This window comes from Struthio camelus, chromosome 1 (genome assembly GCF_040807025.1).
Source record: "Struthio camelus isolate bStrCam1 chromosome 1, bStrCam1.hap1, whole genome shotgun sequence".
Lineage (NCBI taxonomy): Eukaryota > Metazoa > Chordata > Aves > Struthioniformes > Struthionidae > Struthio > Struthio camelus.
Window position 1 is genome coordinate 207,553,770 of NC_090942.1, and position 24,229 is coordinate 207,577,998.

Below are 24,229 nucleotides of genomic sequence, written 5' to 3' on the forward strand. Positions count from 1 at the left end.
CCAAGTGACAAGAAAAGCACAATAATATCACATTATCTGTTTCTCACTGAACATGTGCTGATTCAATACTATGGCCAGAAATCCTGCTGCTGCTGTCCCATGAAGCTGAAGAAAGTAAACATGACATTTTCAGAAAGCTGCAAGGGAGACGAGCACCTTTCTTCCTTATCTGCTTTGGCCTAAAGCAATACAAATAGTAGACACTGGATTCTCGTAAACACTGTTTTCACAATTCTTCTGTAGGAGTCATGGCAACCAACTAGTACTGGAATAGTGCTTTTATTTTGGCTCCTCTCAGAGCAGAAGTATTTTAGCAACATAAGGTGCGATGCACGTATGTTTGAGATATTGTGATTAAATAAAAGCCATCATAATCACTTCAACTGCATTGAAACCACAGGAGGAAAAGAAATAAAATTTGTCATATGGGAAAAAAAAAAGGTCTGTAGGGAAAAATTATTTTCAGGCTTCTCATAGGGCACAATCAACAATAAAGAGTAAAAAATAAAATTAAAAACTATTTTAAAAAATCACTTGAGAACATGCTTTCAAATTAAATTATTCAAATTCCTTTCGTAATGAAAGTCTCATAAAATTAAAATGCATTCATCTCTTCTGGTAGTATTCCTCAAAGATTTTTCCTTGACTGATGAAATAGACTTTGCCTCAAAGGACTGTCACATTAACAATCTCATGTATTCTTTTTAGGGGAACATGCTGCAGAAACAGTCAAACAGAAGCAGCTCTGTTGTCTGTGGAGATTTAGCTAACATACAGAGGGATTTAATAAGGCCTTGTGAATGTGAGTCCATACCAAGATGAATCAATTTAAGAAAACAAGTAATTATTTGGAAATGAGGAAATCCATGAAGGCTCAATCATTTGTGCTCTACTTTGCTGGGAGTAGAAGTGTATTCCTCATATAACCTCTGTGTTTTGGTCTGGAAAATTGCAAACGTTGCTATGCTGGTTCACACAGTTATTCTCTATATCCCTTCAGTGACAGTTCTGAGTTCATGCAGATTTTCCTGTTCTATAGTCAAAGGTCCCCTCCTTCAGTGATGCATACTTAACTATAGCAATTCAGAATATTAACAGATAGTTAGTGAACTTCTCCCTCAGCTTTCTCTTTTGAATGAATATAGCAATGTAGATACAGTACCTCTATAGCAATTGTATTTTCCGTCCTGTGTTGTTTCACTGTGGTCTACAACAACCAGAACCAAAAAACTTTAATGACATCCTAACACTATTGTATCTTGTCTTGACCTTCATACAGTGGCAAATAAAACCACACACTCAGGTTGCTTTGTTTCATTTTCCTAGATTTAAAAAAAAACAACAACAACAAAAGGAACAGTATTTTTGAGAAGAGGCAAGTCTTTTGAAAAGAATTAAGCTCTCAGTTTCAAAGTGTCAAAATTGTTTGTACCTTGTATTAAAATGAAAATGAGATCTTTCCATTAGTTTTTTTTTTTTTTTTTAAACACATACCACAGGAGAAAGCATGCGTATGTCTCCAGAACAGCCCATGGGCTTGCATGCAAGTTAGAAGACTCCCTCAGGATACAGAAAAGACATTTTAAAGTGTATATTCTCATCCAGGGATTTTCATCTGAGATCAAGCATGGACTTGAACCTGGGCTTCCCACAATCAAGTCTCTACTGCTGAGCTGCTGATTATTTCTCCCCTTTTTTACTTTGTGTATACATACAGATCCAAAATCCCTAAACTGAAGGTCTGATGCCTGTGTCTGAATTGGGGCATCAATGCTAAGAAAAATCGTGATGCTCTGTTTGCACGCAACATGCACGCAGTTTGTTAATTCAATCATTTAAGAGAAGAGTGACCCCATTATTTAATTGCAAATTGAAGACTTGAGACCTTTGAGCTGCAGATACTTCTCTAACATGCTAAATTAGGAGACTACAACGGAAAGCGGGCCCCCACCTCAAGCATGAAGCTTCAATTGAAATTTTAAATGGACCTTGGCAGATTGGCTCTTCCTCTTGGAGAGGCATTTACTCCTGTTCGTTCACAATTAGACAATTTAGGCACTTCGTTTAGAAAGACTCCTTCAGTGGGTAACTGATAATTTAAGGTTGCAGGCTTGGCTGACTGGATCCCAGTTTAGGATCCTGACTGGAACACCTGAGTTCAGTGAATAAACTTGAGTATATAATAAGAGTGTGACATTAGCTCTCCCCATTCTTTTGCTTTTTCCTTAATTCTTTAGTTATACCTTTTATGTGTGAGAATCTTTTCTTTACATTCTACTCTGAGCTCTTTTTTTCAGTTCTTGTTATCTGCTTTGCCTTTTTCCTCTTGTCTTAAATCTCATATTCCCCTCTTCTGTACTGTCATGTCACTTTTCTTTCTTCCTGGGTACAGAAAGAAAGAACTATATACTGCTTATAATTCATGCTAGTAGTATAAAATGTATGTTTACATAGTGTTTTCAATCTTCAGCTACCATAGGAATATTGCTTAATGAATCTCCATAACGTGCCTCTCAGGTAAGTCAAGGAAATGTTATTACTGCATTATTTCTTTTTTTTTCCTTAAAGAAGAGTACAATATGTAAACTGAAGGCTAGACAACCTTTCTTCTCAGCATATTTAGGTTTGATTAATTTACTTCATTGTTGTCACTCTTCTGCCTTCTCTGCTTCTTTAGTCTTATTAAAATTGTTATCTCTACTGATATAAGTTTGGTTACATTTACTGTCTGGTTATTACGCACAGAGAGGACTATTAGGGTTTTTTTCCTTTAATTTAATATGCATCTGACTGGCTCTGCAGTTACAAACTACCTGTTATCACAGATAACCATTAAAGTAACTTTACTTGGATAGAATTACTGTGTTTGAGAAACTGTTGTTATTCCCTTATTTGTATCAAAGGCATCTGTTCTTTTATTTCCATTTAAAATATGGTTCTTTTATCCTTTTCAACTCTTATGTCACCTTTTGAGCTGCAAAGCTTTTATAAATTGAGTTTGAAGTATCTCCTCAGAACTTGATTATTAGTCATACACTGGAATCGTCTCTGCTTTTTTCTTTTTAAGAGTACAGAGTCTCTTTGCAGCAGTACATGATACACACTTCCTAGGACAGATAAAACCATACTACAGCACCATGCACCTTAACATTCTGTTTTCTTTTCACTTGGATGAGCCAGGCAGACAACATAACCCAGTGTTTTACACGGTCACGCTGGTAAAGGCAGCCAGAAGACATATGGAACTCCTTAGGAACGTTATATCAGGAAGAGTATTTGTCACACTGTGCTTTTGTGGGTAAGACAGTCAAGTCATACTGGCTCTTTATTTGCCAGAAATTACAGTAAGATACTCTACTGTTGATTCTTTTTTAAAAAAAGATGTATGATAACATAACTAAAGTTTTTTTTCACATTTTAATAATAAACAATGTCAAAAGTATAGTTGTTTCATGTTGGCCTGAAACTATGTAATTTCAGACATAAATTGCATTGTTTTAGTATTAATATCATCTACTGCAATCATGCCAATATCAAAGACGAAGGTAAATTCTAATCCTGGGTTCGTCTGGAGTCTAGAAAAGAAAGGCAAATCATGGGCAGAGAAGCTGAAGGGAAAAGAATTAAGTGACTCATAAAACACAGGTCAGCGAGCTCCTCTGATTTCAGCAAAACTACTCATATTATATTATAGCTGGGTATGTTATAGTTATAGCTAAGGCTGTCTAGGGTATGCTGTTAAAAGTCAGATTTGAGCTGATTTCCAGATCAGCTGATTTTCCATCTGATTCTGTTCTGGAATCGTGGTTGTACATAGCTAGACCTTACTGTATTTGGGGTTTCAATTTAAACTACATGCGATCTTCAATTAACATGTCTAATCTTTATTCACCGTTGCTGTGGTTTGCAGTTTCAGGGATAATTACAGCACTGCTGTGATCAGGTTGCTTAATAGTGCTAACACGAAATCTCAGATTATACTCTGCTACCATCTTTTTTTTTTTTTTTTGGTCTGGGAATGCATATTAAAATGTGGATGCTTAATTCTGCAACTACTGGTTTTAAAATATGTTTAAGTAGGTTCTTGGTGGGGCAGGTTGACTCCTATTTTCATTTTCTTCTCTAATCTGGATGGAGTTATAGAAGGAGTTCCATGTCTCTCGCGGAGATCCTCTCTTCCCTGTGTTATCTTTACATGTTGGTAGCTGGAAAGCACTGGTAATGAAGAACTGCTTAAAAGAAATAGGGGGAAGAGAAGGATTTAATTTGATATTTCCCACAGTCTCTTGCCTGCATTTGAAACACATGAGTAACGCCGAACACAAGATTTTCAAGATATTAGATTTTCAGGAAACGAAAAACTTCCCTTAAAATGTGCAGCATGTGTTAGCTGGCCAAATGCTTTTGGAGCATGTGTGTGTGTGCCTGTGTGTGTGCATGTCTTCTTAAACTCCTTTTTTATGATTTTCAGTATGGAATTTTGTTTAAACAGGAAAACAAATTGAAAAACTCCCCAGGCACTTTCTACAAATGCACACACTTTTGAGACAAGATTTATTGTAGGCGTTGGTAGAATAATTTCTGCAGAAAGTCTGTGTTCAAAATGCAGATTTTTCTCCAGAATGTCCTGCGTGTTCACCGGGATTTTTTCCTGAATCTCAGCTGGTCCCAGAAGCAGCTGCGTTTGTGGCCAGTCAGCGTGTGTAACTGCTTCCCCCGAGGCTGCTCAGCTGAGTCCTTCCCCGCGCTGCTCCTGCAGCTTTCATCAATTTCTCCTCCTTCATATTGTGTCTTGCCAAGACAAGGGCTTCATGACATCAGTCACATGTTCTTCTATTAGTAATCTATTTTATAAATTTCAGGCAATTTACACATTTGCAAATTGCTCAAACGCCGCAGTAAGGGGTATAGAAGCGTCTTTACCAGAATGTGCAGCTTTCTACTCAGGCAAAACACCATCTGGACTGAACGATATACTTGCCTACACAAGCCCACTCTCTTTGCTTCTATGTCCTTGTGAAACTTCAGCATCTATATTACAGGCACTTTTTTTCCACCTACTATCTGTGGGACTATCTCACGTAGCTTTAGCTGCCTAGAAGCAAGGCATCTTCTCTAAGCTGACAGGCTAAGCTCCCCCGGTGTCAGGGGAGAGCGAGCGGTCCTTCGACTGGGGGCAGGATGCAGAGGCGTTGCTCTCCGGAAAGACCTACTGCGCTAAAGCACCCAAGTAGCTTATACTGCATACATACGGTAGAAGGAATCTCAGACATTATTGCTTTCCAAAATATATTTCAGTTAGGAACAACGATTCATTTCCACGTATAAGTGGACGTGAAAATGACCTCTGCTTTAAAGGTGGAAGAAAAATCTCCACTCAGCAATATAAACTGCCATTTTTGGTAAGTTCTCAAAAACACTTTGGCCCTGCAATTTGTTTGTCTAGAGGAAGAAATAACAGGAGGAAAATGCTTTAAAAATTCTTATTCTTGGGGCTGGATCCTCTTCTGACTCTGCAGACCATTTCCTCTCGTCAAGAGCATTCAGGACGAATGGAGGAATGTGACACGTTCCCTGCTCTGCACATGCAAACTGTGCTGCTATTACTGACAACAGGATTTCCATTTGCCAGCCTGTGCCTTAAATCTTCTTCCTTCTTTCCTTGCTGAGGCAAAATATTCCCTCATAAAACATCTCCAAAAGTTTTCTTTGGTATCTGCTACATGTGGTTTCCAAGCGGAGGGACAGTGCAGAGACTTTACCTCAGTATGGCTCAGGGACAGAAGGCAATCGAATACCACAGCGAAGGCTATCAGCCATGTGAATCTCACTGGATTATGTTGCCTAGCATGGAAATCTTAGATCTTCTTACGAAGCGCTACAGAAAGAACTAATTAGGAGATATTATCTTTCCAATATTTAAATTTCACTGAATACAAAGTGTGTCTATTAAGAGATCAAAGGGTTACATTTCTTTTCTCTCTCTTTGTACGTTAACTTTATTATGGTTATTAACTATACATAAGTGTTATTATTTTCTTTTTATTCTCATTATTATGCTTCCTCATCTTATCCTATCTAGCTGTGAAAGAAATGTTTGATTCTCCATCCTCTTCTTTCGGGGCAATCCTTTGGGAAAAAAGTGACTGCTCTGATCACTCCTAGTTGGGTACACCTCATTTTTCTCCTGGTCATCACGCGACGAGAATTTATTCCCTGTTGCACATTAAAAAAGAGATACGTTTGCAGAACAGTCCAGGGGATGCCATTCACATGCGCAGCCACAAAGGTCTCTTTTTATTGCAGTCCTTACGGCTCGACCTGGAGGGGGTGAGGAGGAGCCCTGGCGCCCTCCGCCTCCGACCGCTTTGCGCCCTCGGGGACAGTTCGGCCGCGGGCGAGCGAGGGGCTCCGCCGGCCAGCGCGGATCGCTGGCCCCGGCTCTGAGCCTGTGCTGGCGATCTCTGTAATTCCCAGAGGACCGGCTCCCGGCTTCGGTGCCACGGGCCCGGGAGGTGAAAGAAGGAACGAGCACGGGCAGGCCACCAACGCTGAGCTGTACAGCGCGCACACGCACCTCAGCGTTGCCGGGACTGCGACAACGCAAAGGGGCAGACTGTGTGATGAAGGCGTATCATATATAGGTCTTCCGTATATGACCACTGTCAGAGCTTCTGACAAATTTCCTTGATGTGAAAAAAAACCTGCCAGAATACTTTGACTTCATTTAAATGCTTAAAAATATGGATTTCTTTTTCATATATTAGGTTTGTTAAGTTCTGTGTGTTGTCATTCGCCTGTTAATGAACTAGAAAACACAAAAAAAAGATGGTCTTATGCTTCAGGAAATGTATTCCAGTGAGGGAAGGAAACAAAAAACGGTAGGCTGGCGCTCATGCTAAATCTACTTCTTATGACATTTCTGGCTCAAGTTTTGCAGATCCAAAACATTTTGATCATTATAACATAATAAGGAACAGAAATAGACCCAGAAATAGAGATCAGTTGAAAATACATGTGTCAGAAAGCCAACTTTGCTTCTTATGCACTAGAATCGATTTGAAGAGATCCAAAAATCTGAAACTTAATATTTCTTCAATAATCAAAATAAAATGAGAAATTGAAGACAACCTTTCTGCATTTTCCTGCTGATGCCAAATAATTCGTTTTCTAAATGTGATGGTTTTGGAAAGTTTTGGTTTGAGGAGAAGCTATAATCACAGTCAATACAAGGCTGAGAGTTACAGAGTAATCAGTATCTAACTATTCCTAATAAAGATTTGGTGATTAATCTCAAGTTAATTCATACAGAATATGCATTTTAATGCTTTCATTACTTTTAGAAATATTTAGCAGCAATAAAAGTAGAATAGGGACTATTTATTCACTTATACACGTCATCCTTTTATTTTAGTACAGCTCTATTTTAATGGTCCTAACAATTAGGAAATATGTTTCTTTAAATATTAAATATAAGTGTTCCTCTTGTGATTCCTAAACTGTTTTAAAATCCTATTTTAAATAAATAAATGGTCTCCATCTGGCTTTAAGATTCGTTTAAAATTCAGACTGAGATTATTAAGATTTAATATTTATGTTATGTGTTTAATTCTTACTGCCTAAAATTCCGTTTATGATTGTTAAACCAGTTTAACAGAAGCATTAGTGTGGGATCCCTGAAGTTAAAATATCAAAATTTCATGTTAATCATGCAATGATAGGCCATACATTTAAACACAAAGACTAGGAAGAGAAAAAATTGAGACACTTGAAATACCAGTACCTCAGTCAATCTGCCTATTTTGCATATATATCTTGCTGGAGCTATATATGTGTACTTATAAGAAGTCATTTATTTAAATTCAAATTCAAAAACAACTTTACCTCAATCCAGAGCTTTAAAGATTCAGAGGCCATTAGTCTGCCCAGGTAAATAGTTCATACTAACGAACCTGCATCAATTATTAGGTTGAGCTATTCACCATACTCCCTCTGTTCTGCGGGCTGCATATTACAGTACCTCTGAATCCTTCAGAAACACGTATTTCAAAAAGCCATTTCTACGGCCTGTGATAATTCCGAACTGAAAAAAGTACAAGGATAATCATTGCAAATTTTCAGCAGAAACTAATCACTAAACACTCTTGTGAGTATCATTTTGCCAGCTTTTCCCAGTGTTTCCCTTCACCACTGGTTCTTTATACTTCCATTTTTCCCTTCAAAAATAGTATTACATTTGTACCAGCTTTTAATATAAGGAATTATCTAAGCTACAAGCACAATTATAGTATTGAATATGTTTAGCAATTTTTAAAAGAAACAAAAAGATATAGATTTATAGCTAGGTTAATAGAGTTCAGATTTGGTGATATCTCCACTACTGTATTTCATATCAAGTCCTAAAGTAATAAGAAAAAAGAAGAAATTATACTAAAGCTAACTGTAGAAAATTAATAAAGGTCTGGATTTATGAGAGTTAACCTCAATGTATTTGATAGATTCCCTAATCAACCTGCGCTAAGGCTCACGAGTGTCTAGAAGAACTTATTACGAAAATGCCAGTCTTTGCTTCAAACCACAAAGCTTGTTCATGTCATAGCAGGGGAAGAAAAAAAAAAGAAGGAATCTTGAGGTTTAATTAGAATAGCAGCATACTTCCACGGAGACATCACAAACTGCAGAAGGAGGCTCCATATGCTGTCTGGCTAGAAGCCAATTATTTTCTATAAGCCCTTGCAGTAGTTATATTCCTTTCAGAGTTAAAATAATAAATGATTTTGAGCTGTTGTGCAGGAAGCATGTATACAGCATGGATTTGTTGTACTGTAAGGCATCGTGCAGTTGTAGCCACAAGTGGCGGCGTGTATGAAAGGTCTACCAGAGGACACAGCCTCAGGGGTGACCACTTTTACACTTTTACACAGCAACCTGGAATGAGAAACGAGCTATTGCTAACTGTGCTCTATCCTTCCTGCAGGAGACAGTGTGTTAAATAGAGAAGTATAGTGTTCAGATTTAGGCAGGTACAATAAGCTATTATATTTACCTGTACCTTTTTGCTTTCTTATGTTTCTCAAACAAATAAAAACATAATCTCAAAGGGCTTATGAATAGTGTGTACTATGTGAATTCTCTACCAGTGTAGCTTCTATATTTAAAGCACATAGAGGCGGTCTTTACAGAAATAATTCATAAAGAGGGAATGACTTGGAATATTTTCACCTGATTTCTAAGGAAATGAAGCTTTTTCAATCTCTCTCTCTACTAATTCTCCCCAGTCCCCCATAACTTCTGAAACCACTTCCAATCAAATTAGACAGGTATGTCTCATATATAAGAACATAAGAAATGCTCTACTGCGTCACACCAGTGGCACATCTGACTCTGTCGGTGGCGGCAGGAGAGGGAATGCAGGGAAAGCGCATGAACCTCTTTCCCCAAAATTGACAGTTGTAGGATGTTAGAGGGCTTATCCCTGCCTATATCTTTTAGTAATTAATAAATAAGTTCTCACACATTTTGTGACAATCAGCAGGGGGTCAGAAGAGAAATACTCAAATTAGTGCCCTTTCTAACATGCTTCTTTGTAATTAAATTTAATTAAACCTTTGTGTCTAGACAGCAGTTAGTCAATCAATATGCGTGCACTGGTTTCCAACTAGCACTTGTGTATTTTGAAACTGGTCAGAGCAGTGCTTCTTCAAGCTAGCAGAGCAGTGAAAGGTAGTCAAAGGAAGGGCTGCTGTTGTTGGACAAAAGCTATAGGAAAGCAAGCTGTATCAGTCCTACCTGCCTGGGAATAACTTGCTGTGTTCGTTTATTTGCACTTCCTATGTTCTTATTCTAAAATATATATTGTTCTTTCTGTTTGACTAGTATTCAGAGCTTTGTGGCACTTTTTCTTCTTTAGAAGAAACTGATGATAGAATGGTGAAATTTTCTTGATTGAATTTTGTTTCTTTGCAAGGAATGTAGAAGCCAACTGCTTCTCTGAATACACTTAGGACAAGAGGGAACAGCCTCCTTTTTCCTAGTCCTAAGCCTCTTCTTCCAGACTTAGGAGGAAAGAGCTCTCTTTCTTGAATTCCTCTCAGGGCAAGTTGTCACTGCGTTTTCTATTTTCTTTTTCAATTTTTGGATGTGTCTGTCATATGCTTACAGTTGCAACCTTTTTTCTATACAGGTCAGCTTCTGCACGGCTTTGCATATGGTTGAGAAAGTTCAATTGTTTAACTGTCTTAACTACTTCTGTTAGTTCTCCTGAGTGAAGAATGGCTTCCTTCAAACTCTTATTTGTGCTCAGAAACAAGCCTGCTTGCAGACACCAAATTTCTCCGGCGTAACAACATGAACAACAAAAGGTTCAATTCACTTACTTCACTTTCTAACAGAGCTGAACATAATGTCCTGAAAGAATGCAAAACTTTTTTAAATTAGGTAACAATGAACCCTTTAGCTGCCTATGCAGTTTGCAATAAGCAAACTCTCCCCTCAAAATTAGAAATAAAGAGGACAAAACCCAGAGCACAGTGAAATACATATTTTGGAAAGTGGCTTCTAACCCATTTGCCTGAATACTAACCCTGACTGAGAACCAAGAAAATGAAAACCAAAGAGAGATTAACAGCAGCAGGTATGTAAAACTTCTCTGTGAGATAACTCAAGGAATAAGGTACATGAGAATAGTATTGAAACTCTGACAAGAAAGTAAATACTTAGTGTGAAGAATTAAGGTAGAAATCTAAGGAAAGAAAATATTATTAGTAAAATTCGCTCTTGGGAGTTATGTTATAATCTCTATCTCTTCATGGAATTGAAGAAACCTTGAGGCTTCAGATATGTAACTGAAACAGTAGAAAATATGGAAGCCCATACATGAAAACAACACTGTCTTTTCTTCCTCCTTTTTTTTTTTTAGGGTGATTTAGAAACATCACATAGTCATACAATATCAGTGAAGGCATCAGTAAAGTTTCAAAAAGATATCCTCCTTGCGTTAAATCCATTGCAATTCTGTGGCATTCCTCGTGGTTACTGCAGGAAAATGGTACCCCATGCTCTGTGGTCACAACCTCTTTTTTTTTTTCCTAGATGCTGTTTGGGCTGCTAATTATGTACTCCAAGGTCCAAAATTGCATGATGTTTGTTGATTTAAATAGCTATCTCCCTAAGAAAAGCTGCTATGAGAGGTGATTGGTGGAGGCATTGAAAGTGCCATTTCCTTGATCTTAACACCATTATTCATGCATTTATTGGCCATTATTTGTTCATTTATTTGTACTACCACAACATTAAAGAGTCCTGAGGTAAACAGGGCTGTCTTAAAGATGGGAAACTGCCTGTAGGTTATTTCTTGTGAGAGCTTCAGGAAGTGGAAATCCCTTCCCATCTGTATTGAGCCAGATCCTCTCCCCTGACCACAACAGTAGCTGCAGGGCTTATCCTCATCCTCAGACTTTGAGAGAGACCCCTGATAGTCAGGGAGCGTTAGCATTGAAAGTCTAATGATGGCCTGTTTGTTTATTAGAGACTTTTACCAGCTCTGTGGAAAGTTCTAGTTATACTGTGACTGGAATATGTATGAAAAACACAGTTGTATTTTGACACATCAAAAGCAGATATGTAGATAGATGGGTAGTTATGTATTGGCTCTCAATAAATGCTTCCCATCCATCAACTAAGTGTACAAGCATAGTGTCACTGAAAAAAAAAATGCATATTGTATTAATGTAATCTTTAATGCAATAATATTTTTCTATGTGTGTCAAAATAATGCCATAAAAAATGGGAACTGTATGCAAGCTTTTTATTAATGTGTGATTTAACACAAGGCCTGTTACATTGTAGTGGTTAGAAAATATCATCTTTCGATTAAATATTTTTGGCTATTTATTTCAATGGGTAAGCTCTGAAAAGATCTGTCTCTTCCCTCAGTAAAACTCAGGCAGCACTTTCTTTAAGTGGCATGACACCAAAGAGGCCTCGTCTTTGTGCTCTTAGGTCCCACCAGAGAGTACCATGAGTCCTGCAGGTGTGCACACCACCATCCCCTTGCAAGGAAACCACGACGCTGGGGAGGAGCTAGTGCGTGGCCCGCCTTGTCCTGGCTTGCTGTCTGGGAGCTGAACATTGCTCCTGGGTTTCACAGTATAGACGTCGCCTGACTGCCTGTGTGAGCAAGCAGCAGATTTTTGTAAAGACTCTTAAAAGAGCTCAGCCCTGAAAGGAGGAGCCTCTTGGAAGTGCGATGTCAGAGTCACGTTTGATTTCATTTGATGTAAGACCCTTGGACAAAAACACAGTAAGCTACATACTCCAGCACCCACCTTTGCCAGTATTTGTACTGTTGTAATGTCTAAAACTTCAGTACCTTCTTCAGAGATGTTTTCTGGCACATTTATGCAACATAAGAGAAGAGCACTTTAGCCAAGTGAGCAAGCAAACACCTACTGGACAGAAACAAGCTGGCGTGTTAAATAAAGTAGCTCAGTTAGCACAGTCACCATAACATTTGCACAATAACCGTGGTGACACATGATGCTTGTGACTCATATTCTTTATTCCTGCCCTCTTTGAACTCTTACAGAAGCAGTTATTCCCTGCATTAGGCTGATATATTTGCTTCTTCTCTATCTTAAGGCTAGTGCTTTCTATTTGCCCTTAGCAAATGTCATTTTCTTGATTCTTCTATGTTCTCCAGTTTATAAATATTATTTGATTTCTGACTCTGACCTTCAAAAGTTTACACACCTTATAGCTTGGTGTCATATACAAATTGTTCAAATCATTGTATAAGTAATTTCTTGAGGTAGTGAATGGCACTGGTCCTAGTCCAGAAGGACCCTGATGAAAACGACTTCCTGGGACAATGAGCCATTGATAATTATACATTGAATTTCAGTTCAGTGACAAGTAGCATCACTGATGCAGGAAGGATGGCGGACTGGTTCAATGGCAGCTATAAAAGACAATAGTTGGAGCAGTAATAGGCCACAGAAGGCTTTAATGATAGCTTTTATTTAACAGTGGGAAGGGTGTGTAAGTAGAACTCACTTTTTTTTAAGCATACAAATAAAATTAGCTTTGCAGCAACATCTTGAATTGATGTAAGTGGAACAAGTTCAGAATCAGAAGTGAGTGTGTAAGTCAAGTCAAGAGGGGGAAAAATGTTTGCATGAGATTTCTAAGTGCCAGAGAAAAAGACCTGATACCGGAGATACTAGACAAGGAAAAGCTTTATTAAAGTTACTCAGGCTAACTCCAGACGAGGCCTAAGTCATCACAGTACCATTCAGAAATAGCAGCTTGGATGGAACATTATTTAGCTGTGGACCTTTTTTTTTTTTTTCCTCAATTTGTAGAATTCAGCTACCTGAATATATTTAGCTTCCGAAATGAGTTACCTCTACACCATTTTTTACGATGCAGGATAGAATTACACTGAAAAATCTAGCATTTGCTTGAGTAATAATCACATACTTCAAAATGCAGTCAAATACAAGTTTTAAATATTCAGAATTCCCACCGAAGCAACTGAAGCAAAAATAGCAAAGAAAAGGCTTAAAATTTGAATATTACCTTAAGAAGCAAAGAAATGTCCCTTAAGAAGCAAAGAAATGTCATCTGTGATTCCATTCTTTTTGGAATGGAAAGTGCTACAAAAGGTTTCTATGTGCAGGTGTACATACAGGAAAATATAGATGACATGCTGCCATTTTGAATTCTTCTATGAATTACTTTTTTGTAAGCTATTAACTCTTTGAAAAAGGTAGAAATGGAAGTCAATGAAGCCATTATATTTCACAGTTTAGCATGAACACTATAACTTTCAGAGATCGTTACAGTAGATATAATTTGGTCAAACTTAGCTAAAGAGTTGAGGATAATTAGCGTAAAGAATATTTGTAAAAAGCAGCTGAGGCTGTAACTAAGTGTCTATTCATACAGCAAGAAATCATAATTCACATTTTCCTTAGGGATCTAGTTGCCTTCATGGTTTGTTTTGTGTAGCACTTTATGAAAAGTTTCAGGGAACTTGATGATTTCTCAACCATGACGGAGTCAAGCATTTTGAAGTAAAAACTAAGGTTCTTAATAAACAGAGCTACACATTGTACTATCTAGCAGTGTACTGGTAGCAAAACACTTGATAGCTGGTTGTGAATCAAATTGAAATTATAATTTGTGGAACAGTAAAATACATAAGTGTCAGACCACTGACTGTATTTCTTCTCAGACATCAGTGTAAATTAACCATATCTCATCACAAAATGGTTAGAGTCTCCTTTCATAAAAAGCTTACCCTTTTGGTACTAGGAATTACAATTTCCTAATGTTACTAATGCAATTGCCAGAAAACTCACACCTGCTGTGTAAGTGTAAGCAGAGGAGTTGAAGGATGGTGGATATATTTATTTTTGAATACTCAAGTACTTTTACACTACAATGCTCAAACCGCTAGCTTATGTTGGCTGTGGACCTAATTGTGGTAGGTAGACAACTGCAGCCTTAAAGCCAGGTGTTAGAGCTTAAAGCTTTGTCCTGAGGACCAAAAATAATGCTACCATTAATCACAAAGTAGAGATGAGTCTACTTTGTTGATTGGCACTGATTTATGTTTGAGGGACAGAAACAGCAGTTTGCACAGCGATTGCACAGAGGGGTGCACAGGAGAAGCCAGAAGCTCTGCAAGGAGCAGCGTATGAGGGCTCTGTGGTGGTGGTGATGCACTGCAGGGCATGGTGCCTGCCACCCGCAGGGGCAGCTCCTGTGGCCTCACAGAGACATTGGCCAGATCAAGCCCCAAGGGAGAATGTAGCCCTGCCAGCTGGGGTTATTGGGTGCTTAGGGCATTCTGCCAAGGCAGGGCAGGGTTTGGGCTCCTCACCTGCAGGAGACTCTATGTCGCCAACAGAGCTGCTGGAAGAGGTCAGCAGGCTGCACAGCATCAGGGTGGTGAGAAAGTCAGACTGGATCTTCTCTGAGACCCTGCAGCTGTAAGAGCCCAAACCCCAGCTGCACTGAAGGACAAGCAGCTAAAGTCCGTGCTTATGAAAATGGGAAATGGAAGCTCCCACGATGGTGAAGGCTGGAAGCTTCTTTGAAAGGTCATGGTGATCAGAAGAGGTTCCTGAGGATTGGAAGAAAGCAAGCATCACCTCTATCTTCAAGAAGGGCAAGAAGGAGGATTTGGGGAGCTACATGCCAGGCAGCCTCATGTCAGTCTCTGGGAAGTTCATGGAGCAAATAATCTTGGGAGCCAAACATATGAAGGACAAGAAGATGATCAGGAGTATTCAATACGGATTTACAACAAGGAAAAAATGCCTGGCAAGCCTGGTAACCTTCTATGATGAGTTCGCTGGCTTGGTGGATGAGGGGAGGGCAGTGGACGTCATTTACCTTGACTTTAGCAAGGCTTTTGTCACTGTCTCCCATCACATCTTCATAGACAAACTGATGAAGTATTAGCTAGATAAACGGACAGTCAGGTAGACTGAAGACTGACCTGCCAGCCTCAGATGGTTATGATCAATGGTATGAAGTCCACCTGGAGGCCAGTCACCAACAATTTCCCCAGGGGTCAACAATGAGGCCTTACTTTTTGGATCTTTATTAGCAATGTGGTTGATGGGAGAGAGTGTACCCTCAGTAAGTTCGGAGATGATACAAAACTAGGAAGAGTCACTGATGCACCAAATGGTTGTACTGCCATTTATAGGGACCTCAACAGGCTGGAGAAATGGGCAGAAAGGAACCTCATGAAGTTCAACAAAGGGAAATGCCAAGTCCTGCACCTCGGCAGGAACAACCCCATGCACTAGGACAGGCTGGAAAGAAGCTTGACAAAGAAGGTCATAGGGATGCTAATGAACAACAGGTTGAACATCAGCCAGAAATACATCCTTGCAGCAAAGAAGGCCAACGGTATCTTGAGCTGCGTTAGGCTGAGTGTTGCCAGCAGGTTGATGAAAGTGATCCTTCCCATTTACTCGGCCCTGGTGAGGCCACACCTAGTGTGCTACGTCCAGTGCTGTGCCCCGCAGTATAAGAGAGGCAGGGATAGACTGGATCAAGTGCAGTATAGGTCCATGGAGAAGATTAAGTGATTGAAGCATCTCTCATATGAGGAGAGGCTGAGAGAGCTGGAACTGTTCAGCCTGGAGAAGAGAAGACAGAGGAGGGATCTGATCAATGTATATAAATGCCTTATTGGAGGGAGTAAAGATGGAGCCAGAATCTTCTCAGTAGTACCAGTGGCAAGATGAGAGGTAATGGGCACAAGCCGAAACACAAGAAATTTCATTTAAACATAAGAAAACCCTTTTTTACTATGAGGATGATCAAACACTGGAACAGGTTGCCCAGAGAGGTTGTGGAGTCTCCATTCCTGAAGATCTATTTCCTACTTTCATTACTTCTGACTGTGAGGTGGAGTTTTCTTTGTTTCTAGAGAAAGTTGCAAAGCTAACCTATCAAGCTTTCAAGTTTTGAAATTGTGAGATGAACGGGAATAAGTTACAGTTCTTTAGGGATAGATCATTTTGGGGATTGAAAGCTAGGCCTATTTTGCATGATGCATTTTTTGATTTATGCACTAAAATTGTGACCATTGATTTTGAATAACCAACTATTATCAAGCCTACCTATCATTATTCTCAGTATGATTTATTTCTCTCAGTTCCTAGGATTAGTAGCAGTACTGTAGATGCTTTCTGCTGACCTCACCTTTGTTGCAGAAAAATCTTCAGTATCCTATTTATTCCTCATTCATTTGTAGGTGAAGGAGTTACCTGAATTGATATCTTAGATTGCTACGGCTTCATCCTTGATATCTCATTACTGTTAGCATGGAAAGGCCTTACAAAATGTACTAACTGGCACAGCAGATAGGTTGCAGGTGATTTCAGACTTCCTCCACTACTAATATCTCAAGTATTTATAATTGTCTGAAGCAAATCAGTTAGGTATGAAGCTAGGTTTGTCCAGATTCTGTGGTTGGCTACTACAGGTAAAATCTAAAGTAACATCTCTGACAACATTCATTTATAATGCCATGAGACGATATGAACTACGACCTCTGCACTAGTAAAATCAAGGGGTTCGTCTGAAGAAAGGTTGCCAAGCACTCTGTGGGAAACATTTCAAAATCGATACTGTTTGTAACATTACTTCCACTTAATAAATCCTATCCAGCCCTCACACACGCACAGAGAACAGCCCTGAACAGCCTAACATATAAATTATTATGGCAGAAAAATATGTAGTACCGAGGAACTGCAGAAATAGAACGGTTACTGATAAATTTAATGTTAATATAATTCCATTGTTACCATTTTTGTACAAGCTCATTCAATGTTATTTGAACTGAAAGATCTGAAACTGCAAGGTCTTCATTTTAAAAATCATTTATTAAAAAGTATTGAATCCATTTCTTTAGCTTTTGTCTACTACTATTGCTGTATAGCACAAATCTAATGAAAATCATTGAGAAGCCGGTAATGGCATAGCAAAGTTCACTCACAGTGTGCAAATCTAGAGGCTTATATCTGGATGCACAGAGCAATGGGATGCATAAAGGCTACAATCAACTGACATAAGCTATAGGGAACAGGTATAATTTTTTAATATTACTGGCAAAGTGACTATGCTTAAGTTCTGCATCAGCTTTATAACTCTGCTGGATATACCCTCCAGTGTATGTATGCTAAATGCACAGTGTATGCAGACTGTATTTGTTTGTGCTTAAAATAGCTTAGATTGTAGCAGATCAGAGAATTGGGGAACAAAGCTTCAAAATAGCGTTTGGCCACTGTATATTTCTAGCTCCACCTCTGGAGAATTTCCATCTGCCTGGCTAGCCATCCCGCTGCCTCCCACACAGGAGCAAAAAAGGCAGAAGGGCTACTGCAAAAGGTGGAAAGAGCTCCAACTTTTGCTCCTAGAAGCCTACTCTTAAATAATAAGAAGGGGGAGAGGAAACAGAAAGCATCTAGCAAGACAGATTAACTCCTTTGTGACAGTACCCAGCAAAGAATGGGGACCAAAGAAAGAAGCAATGAAGAACTACAGGAGGAGCAATCACAGGTGCATTTGATGCAGCAGCTGATTAAAGGAAGAAGATTGATTTGAGACATGAGGCGAGATACAGTTACTTGCCAGTAAGACGAGCAGATGCACCGATGGTGACAGATCTGCTCATATACATATTTTTCAGGCTACTTTAAGCACTGAAAATTAGTTCTCTCCTGCCCCTATTTCTCCATAGTGCAATAAATAAGTATTCTCATTAGCGACTAGGGGGAAGTGGAGCTCTCCCACCAAGGTATCTGAACACCTTCCTCTTCAAACCCGTGCGAGTCTATGTTCCATATTAAATCTCTTCAGCTTTTACTCTGGCTCCTGCACAATTCCACTTTATTTGCTTTTCTGTCTCAGTGTCTTTTATTAATGTTATATTTAACATTAGCAGTATTATTTATGACTCAGCTATCATACTCATCATTAGTTACTGGTAGTCTAAACATATTCTATAAGAAAGGAATCAGGGGCATGTTATTCAAGTGTGTCAGTGATAATCCCCTGGACTGAATTGCCTTGAGTTAATGGAATTATATGTCTGTCAACAAGTAAAAAGTCTGTCTCTGTATCCAAAATATATAGGACCATTGTTTTCTATTTGTAAAGGAGGCAGCATGATACAAGTTCTCAGCAGGATATGAGAAATCCCTGAATAAATACCCCAACTGCAACTCCTAATGTTTCCCTCAGTGCTTGGGACTTTGGAAGATAGTGGATGTTTTCATGTGTCTGTCACCACAGGGTATTAAAATTCATAGCATTCTTAGTCTAATGGAAGCAACGTTCAAGTTCAAGAGATTGACTTAAATCAAATCATTCTGAGCGCATCCTGAAAGTGCAAGAGACTACCGGGTAGTTTGTAATCTGCTGTCCTAAACCTTACAGTGAAAGGTTGCACTTTGATTCATTTTGCTAACATTTCTGTAGGTGATGTGCAATGTAAATAAAGTTAGCCTCAATTAACCCAGTTTAGAATTTATCCTTAGACTTTTCACATTGTCCCAAAACTACCTAAATAAAACATTACATATATATGAACTAAAGATGTAGCACAATACAGAATCTGAATATTTCAAAAAGTACATGTAAGCTGATGTTTTATTTAGTTTCTGTTTGCTAAGCAAAGAAAAAATGCATTTGTTTTATTTAGAGATGTTCTCTGCCAACCAGGTATGTCAGCTGAAATTAGAAATTTAGTTACATTTTTAAAGCAAATTCAGTGCTCCTTCTGTCCCTTGTTATTCTTTATCCATACATACAGACAAATTTATGCATGTGTATGTGGATGAAACTGTAACTATATTTTCCCATGACTGTGAGCTTTAAAATTCTCCCATCTATATTTTGCTTCTGTGATGTCACTTCAGGGACATTTTATGCTTTCAGTAAACATTGCCTTGAGGTTTTTGAAAATATACTGCTTCTTTAAACCAAGATGGAACAGATGGAAACTTCATTGCTTAAACAAATGGCTACAATTTTCTTCAGGGCACGAAACAGTATCATGAACTTGACTGAGTACTTAGGAAGCTTCCAGAAGCTTTTAATCTCTTTTTCTGATGGCAAGAGGATTGAATTCACAAATTTTGTTCAAAAAACGTTTATATAAATCTCTTTGTCCCTTTTCTTCTTTCTTGCTTTCTCTTTCTCTTTCTTTCTTTTTCTTTCTTTCTTGCTTGCTTGCTTGCTTGCTTTCTTACTTGCTTTCTTTCTTTCTTTTTCCTGCTTTGAAGCAAAGCACTGGCATTCCTGATTCCAGTGACCTTTTGAATTAAATTGTTATGAGAGTGATTTTGCATGACAATACATTTTCTTGCTAGCAGTTAAAATTTCAGTGCAGGCATAACGACCTAGACTATTTCAATAGACCTTATGCTGCTTAGCAAGTCACCAACTCTCGCAGTTTAATCTGATGAAAAAGTGCTATGAAAAAGTCTGTGATATGAACTGCCAAATAAAAGTTGCATTTTGTAACATTTTGCATTTTCAAAAAGATGGATAGAAATAATTCTTGGCTATTCTAAATCTGACAGAAGTAGGACTATCATTTTCCCATAACATAACTCACAGCACATCCTCTGAGTCAGGGTCTTTATTGATCTAGATTCAGAACATGCTTGTATCTTTGGGAGAGAGAAAGAAAAATCCTAGTGCTATTGCAGCTGTTTTAATTTAAATTCCACTGATAAAACGCATCTATATTGAAGTCTGCTGGAGGAATTCTCGGCCCTTACAGTTATCTATAAATTAATGGGAGTCATATACTTACTTGTTTCAAAAAGTATGCACAATAGGCTAAAGCAGATAATAGAAATGGTATCTGCTGAAGGATATTCTTAAAACATATAGACAAAGGTGAGACTTTGTTCTAAGTTGCTTATTCTGGCAATACAATCATGATGCTACTAGTACAGACATGAAGGAAGTATGGAGCTTAGTTAGAAAAATAGCCTCATTACATTTCTGGAAAGTAACACTAATGAGGCTAATTACCCATGGCCCTGTCTCTGAATTGCTTCTTCTAGTACTGTAAGTATTATCCTGATTTGAGCAAAGTTCCAGCCTCGCATTCCTTGCGCCCACAAAACATCCACTAAAGGCCCGTATCACTCATGTTATCTTGGCATTGCTTCAGCATCTTGAAGTAACTCAAACATAGATGAGCCCTTAGAATGGTTCACATATAGCAGATTGCCCTGGTGAAACTAAATCTTATACATCAAAGTTTGTTATTGCTGTTATTTTCCGTTCATAGATTTGGAAGATGGAGAAGGGGAAATGGCAGCTATATGCCACCAGTGGTCAGATCCTGCTTGTTTCCCAGAACTGACAAAGCTCACGACAATAGTCCAGTGCCTTGTTTCTACTTACAAACCAGGACCTCTTTGCAATGCATATACAGAACAAGATGACTGCCTGCAAGAGTTTACACATCTGGACAGAAGACACTCCAGGGTACAAAGAGATAAAGCAGTACAGAGTATGGGTGTGCGTGATGGGCAGCAGTTCTAACAAGGCTGCAATTCAGTCAAAGTGGAAGATGTATTTTTTGGGAGCATTCCTATAGAGTTTGGAGGAGGGACTGGAAGAAGGATAAAAAAGCAATTTTGTTTAAAGAGAGCTACTTTCAAGCATCAGGAAGAGAAGTAAAATTATTTGGAAATTTAACCAGTGGATAATGGAGGCTGGTAGCCTAAACTGTCCGGCAATTGGAATTTGGCCTCCCAACAGTGTTAGGATTAGGGAAAGTATAGTCTGTGAAGGGGTGTGAGGGTAAGGATAAGTCACTTATGTTTAATGCAATAGTTGTAAAAAACTAGAAAGACTATTAGCCAAATATCAGGCTAGCCAAATAACAGGCTATCATTGAAGCAACATTCTGCGTGCATATGAACAGGACAAAGTTAGTCTATTCAGGCAAGAGAAAAGGATCTTGCAAGAACTGAGTCATAAAATGTTGCCAGGCTAGATGAATTTTAGCTGTGAAGACAAGACTTTATCCAGAAAGAACCTTCAGGAAATAACTGAGCATGAATATGGAAGATCTGCAGAAATGTGGATCCAAGACAGCACCTTGGCTGTGAGTCTTAGTGACAGCCAGGATAATGATTTCCACACTGACCAAAAAGACAGTAGGAAGGAGCTACCTTGGATAAAGACAAATAAATAGCCATTTTTTTGCCATTTTTGAGCTTTAGGCATTGGCTACTCCTCCAGGCAGATCTGAGAAGAAGGCTGAGACTATTACTTCAGTCATTTATGCTTATTTGTACAAGTGGATTATCTGGCTCATTAAGACATAAACTGGACAGTGTTGAATCTTTCCTTGTACATACCTACAGGTAAGTTCTGTATCACATGAACAATACTTCAATCCAATTAAAACACATCAAAATAAATTAACTCATTTTATTTTTCACAAAATTCATGTGTATGTGTTTGTGTACGCGAAGTACGCTTCAATGAAGGCTGCGCTATGCATAGCATCTTCAAAGGAATCTCTGGGCTTTCCCTTAAAATTCTCTCACTATTAATTTCCCTTAACAGTTAGATTGACTCCATTTTTTTCTTGAACTCAGGGCGGCCCCACTTTCAAAGCCGAATCTCAGTCATTCAAAACATCTTCAGTAGTCAGTGTTCCAGTGAAAACTTCACTTACATCCTGAAATGTTGCCATTTCCTCTTTCTCATCTGTCACGATTTCCCACCACCTCAAGACTAGACTCTCAGTTGCATGCAAGTACAAATTCAAGTCTAGCAGACATTTTGGGTTGTCTAGGTTGTGTTTTTAAGGCCTGATGGGATACAAACCGGAAGCTCAATGGCTTTTACTTCTCTGAAGTAAAGAATGAAAGTAAGTATAGGACCTACAACTGTCAATTGTGGGGTGAGGTGGGGGGGGGGGGAAGGGGGATTCTTCCAGTGTTCATCCTGTTATTAAATACTAGTTGATCTCTTTCCATTATATGAATAGAAATTCAATAGTTTTCATTTTATGTTGCACTTGTAAAAATCTCTTCCATTATTCCTCAGCCAGCACAGGACTTGAGTTCATCACAGAAGGAAGTAAATAATAACAATTAATCTGTCCAGCGTTACTTAATAATAGCATGAGCTACTCCATGGAGCCAGGAGTAATCACCACTAAGTGTATTATACAGTAGCCAGGGATAACTGATTTATAAACCTAGCTGTCGGGCTGCAGTCTAGTGGTGGCTGCATCACGTTATGGAAAGCTGTAGTAATTTTGGAAATGACCTCACCGAACACTCCGGAGAGACAGCCACTGTAAAGACAGCTTGCTGTTATCAGTGGCTACTTCTACACCCCTCTCCAGGGAGCTCTCAAGAGCTGCCCCACAACCCAAGCCGATGCTCTCTTCATGCAAACATGCACTCCAAACGTGTCCTTGGGGATGCCAACTTTTCCTCATGCTTTTGCCTGCTAACATTCAAGCTGCACAGCAGCTGCCTTTGCCACACAGACTCTGTGATAAGTATCCCCCTCACACCTTTTTTTTCTTTCCAGCCCTATGGAAAAGGGCATCTTTTGACAGCCCATCTAACTTGGCATACCAACACCCACACTGGTCTAAGTTGCTCAAACCACTTTTGGATCCTCGAGGTGTAGTACAAATACCACACAGTAACTGATCTGTGACAGGAGGAAACCCTACTTCTAGAGCATGACTGCCCTCCAAAGGCCAGCAAAGACTGGATATCACTGCTTGGAAATTATCCGTGCTATGCTCTTAGATGACATGACATTACTATTGGATGCTCCCTCTCTGCCTTTGCCAATACCTGTCATTGGTCTCATCTCCCATCCTTCCCTCTAGAACCCTCTTCTCCTCCAGGCTCCCTTCAGGGACAATAGCAATCTCTATGTTAGATGACAATTTGGGTTGTTTGGCTAATGAGATATCTCTGATTATGCCTGGTTGCTGTCTTTGATAGCAGCTCCTCTTTGACATCTCAGTCACTTTGCTTTGGCTTCTTCTGCTCTCCTCAAACTCATCAGAGATTCTCCTGACTGCTCATCAGCCTCAGGACAAAGGAACAACTACAGCTTTTCCAATCAGCAGCATGTTGGCTGGCCCAGGCCAGCATTGTTGCTATCTGTTCTCCCTTTCACAATAAGCAGTGTCCTGATAGTGAATGTATTGGTAAGAAGGGGTGACATATAGTTATTGACTCAATTATAGTCTTGCTGTGGGTGATTTGCAGGAGGTGAGCGTACCCCAGGCAGGATCTACTGGCCTTAAGGAGCGTTTGGGCACTTCTTACAAGTATGGTTGTAACACTGTGAGCCCATCAAGGTGCAAATGATGCATCATCAGATCAGTCGTGGATGTGCAGTCTATAACCAACACGTCATCCTTCCTGTGAGTGAGCAGGTCTCCAGTGGCACATTTGGCAGCCTTCCTGCAATGGCCTTGTGCTGTCACAATGGAGCCAGTAAACGAGCATGTATGAAAGATACAAAATCTGCAGCTTCCAAAGAGCCATAAAATATTCTACAGCATCATGTCATGGTTAGGAGGACTCGACCAAACTGTAAAGTCCACAAATGTCTGTCTGGGAACTCTATGTCAGGCTGCCAGGCCAAGCACATTAGGGATGAACATGATAGCTTAGTATCAAAGTTT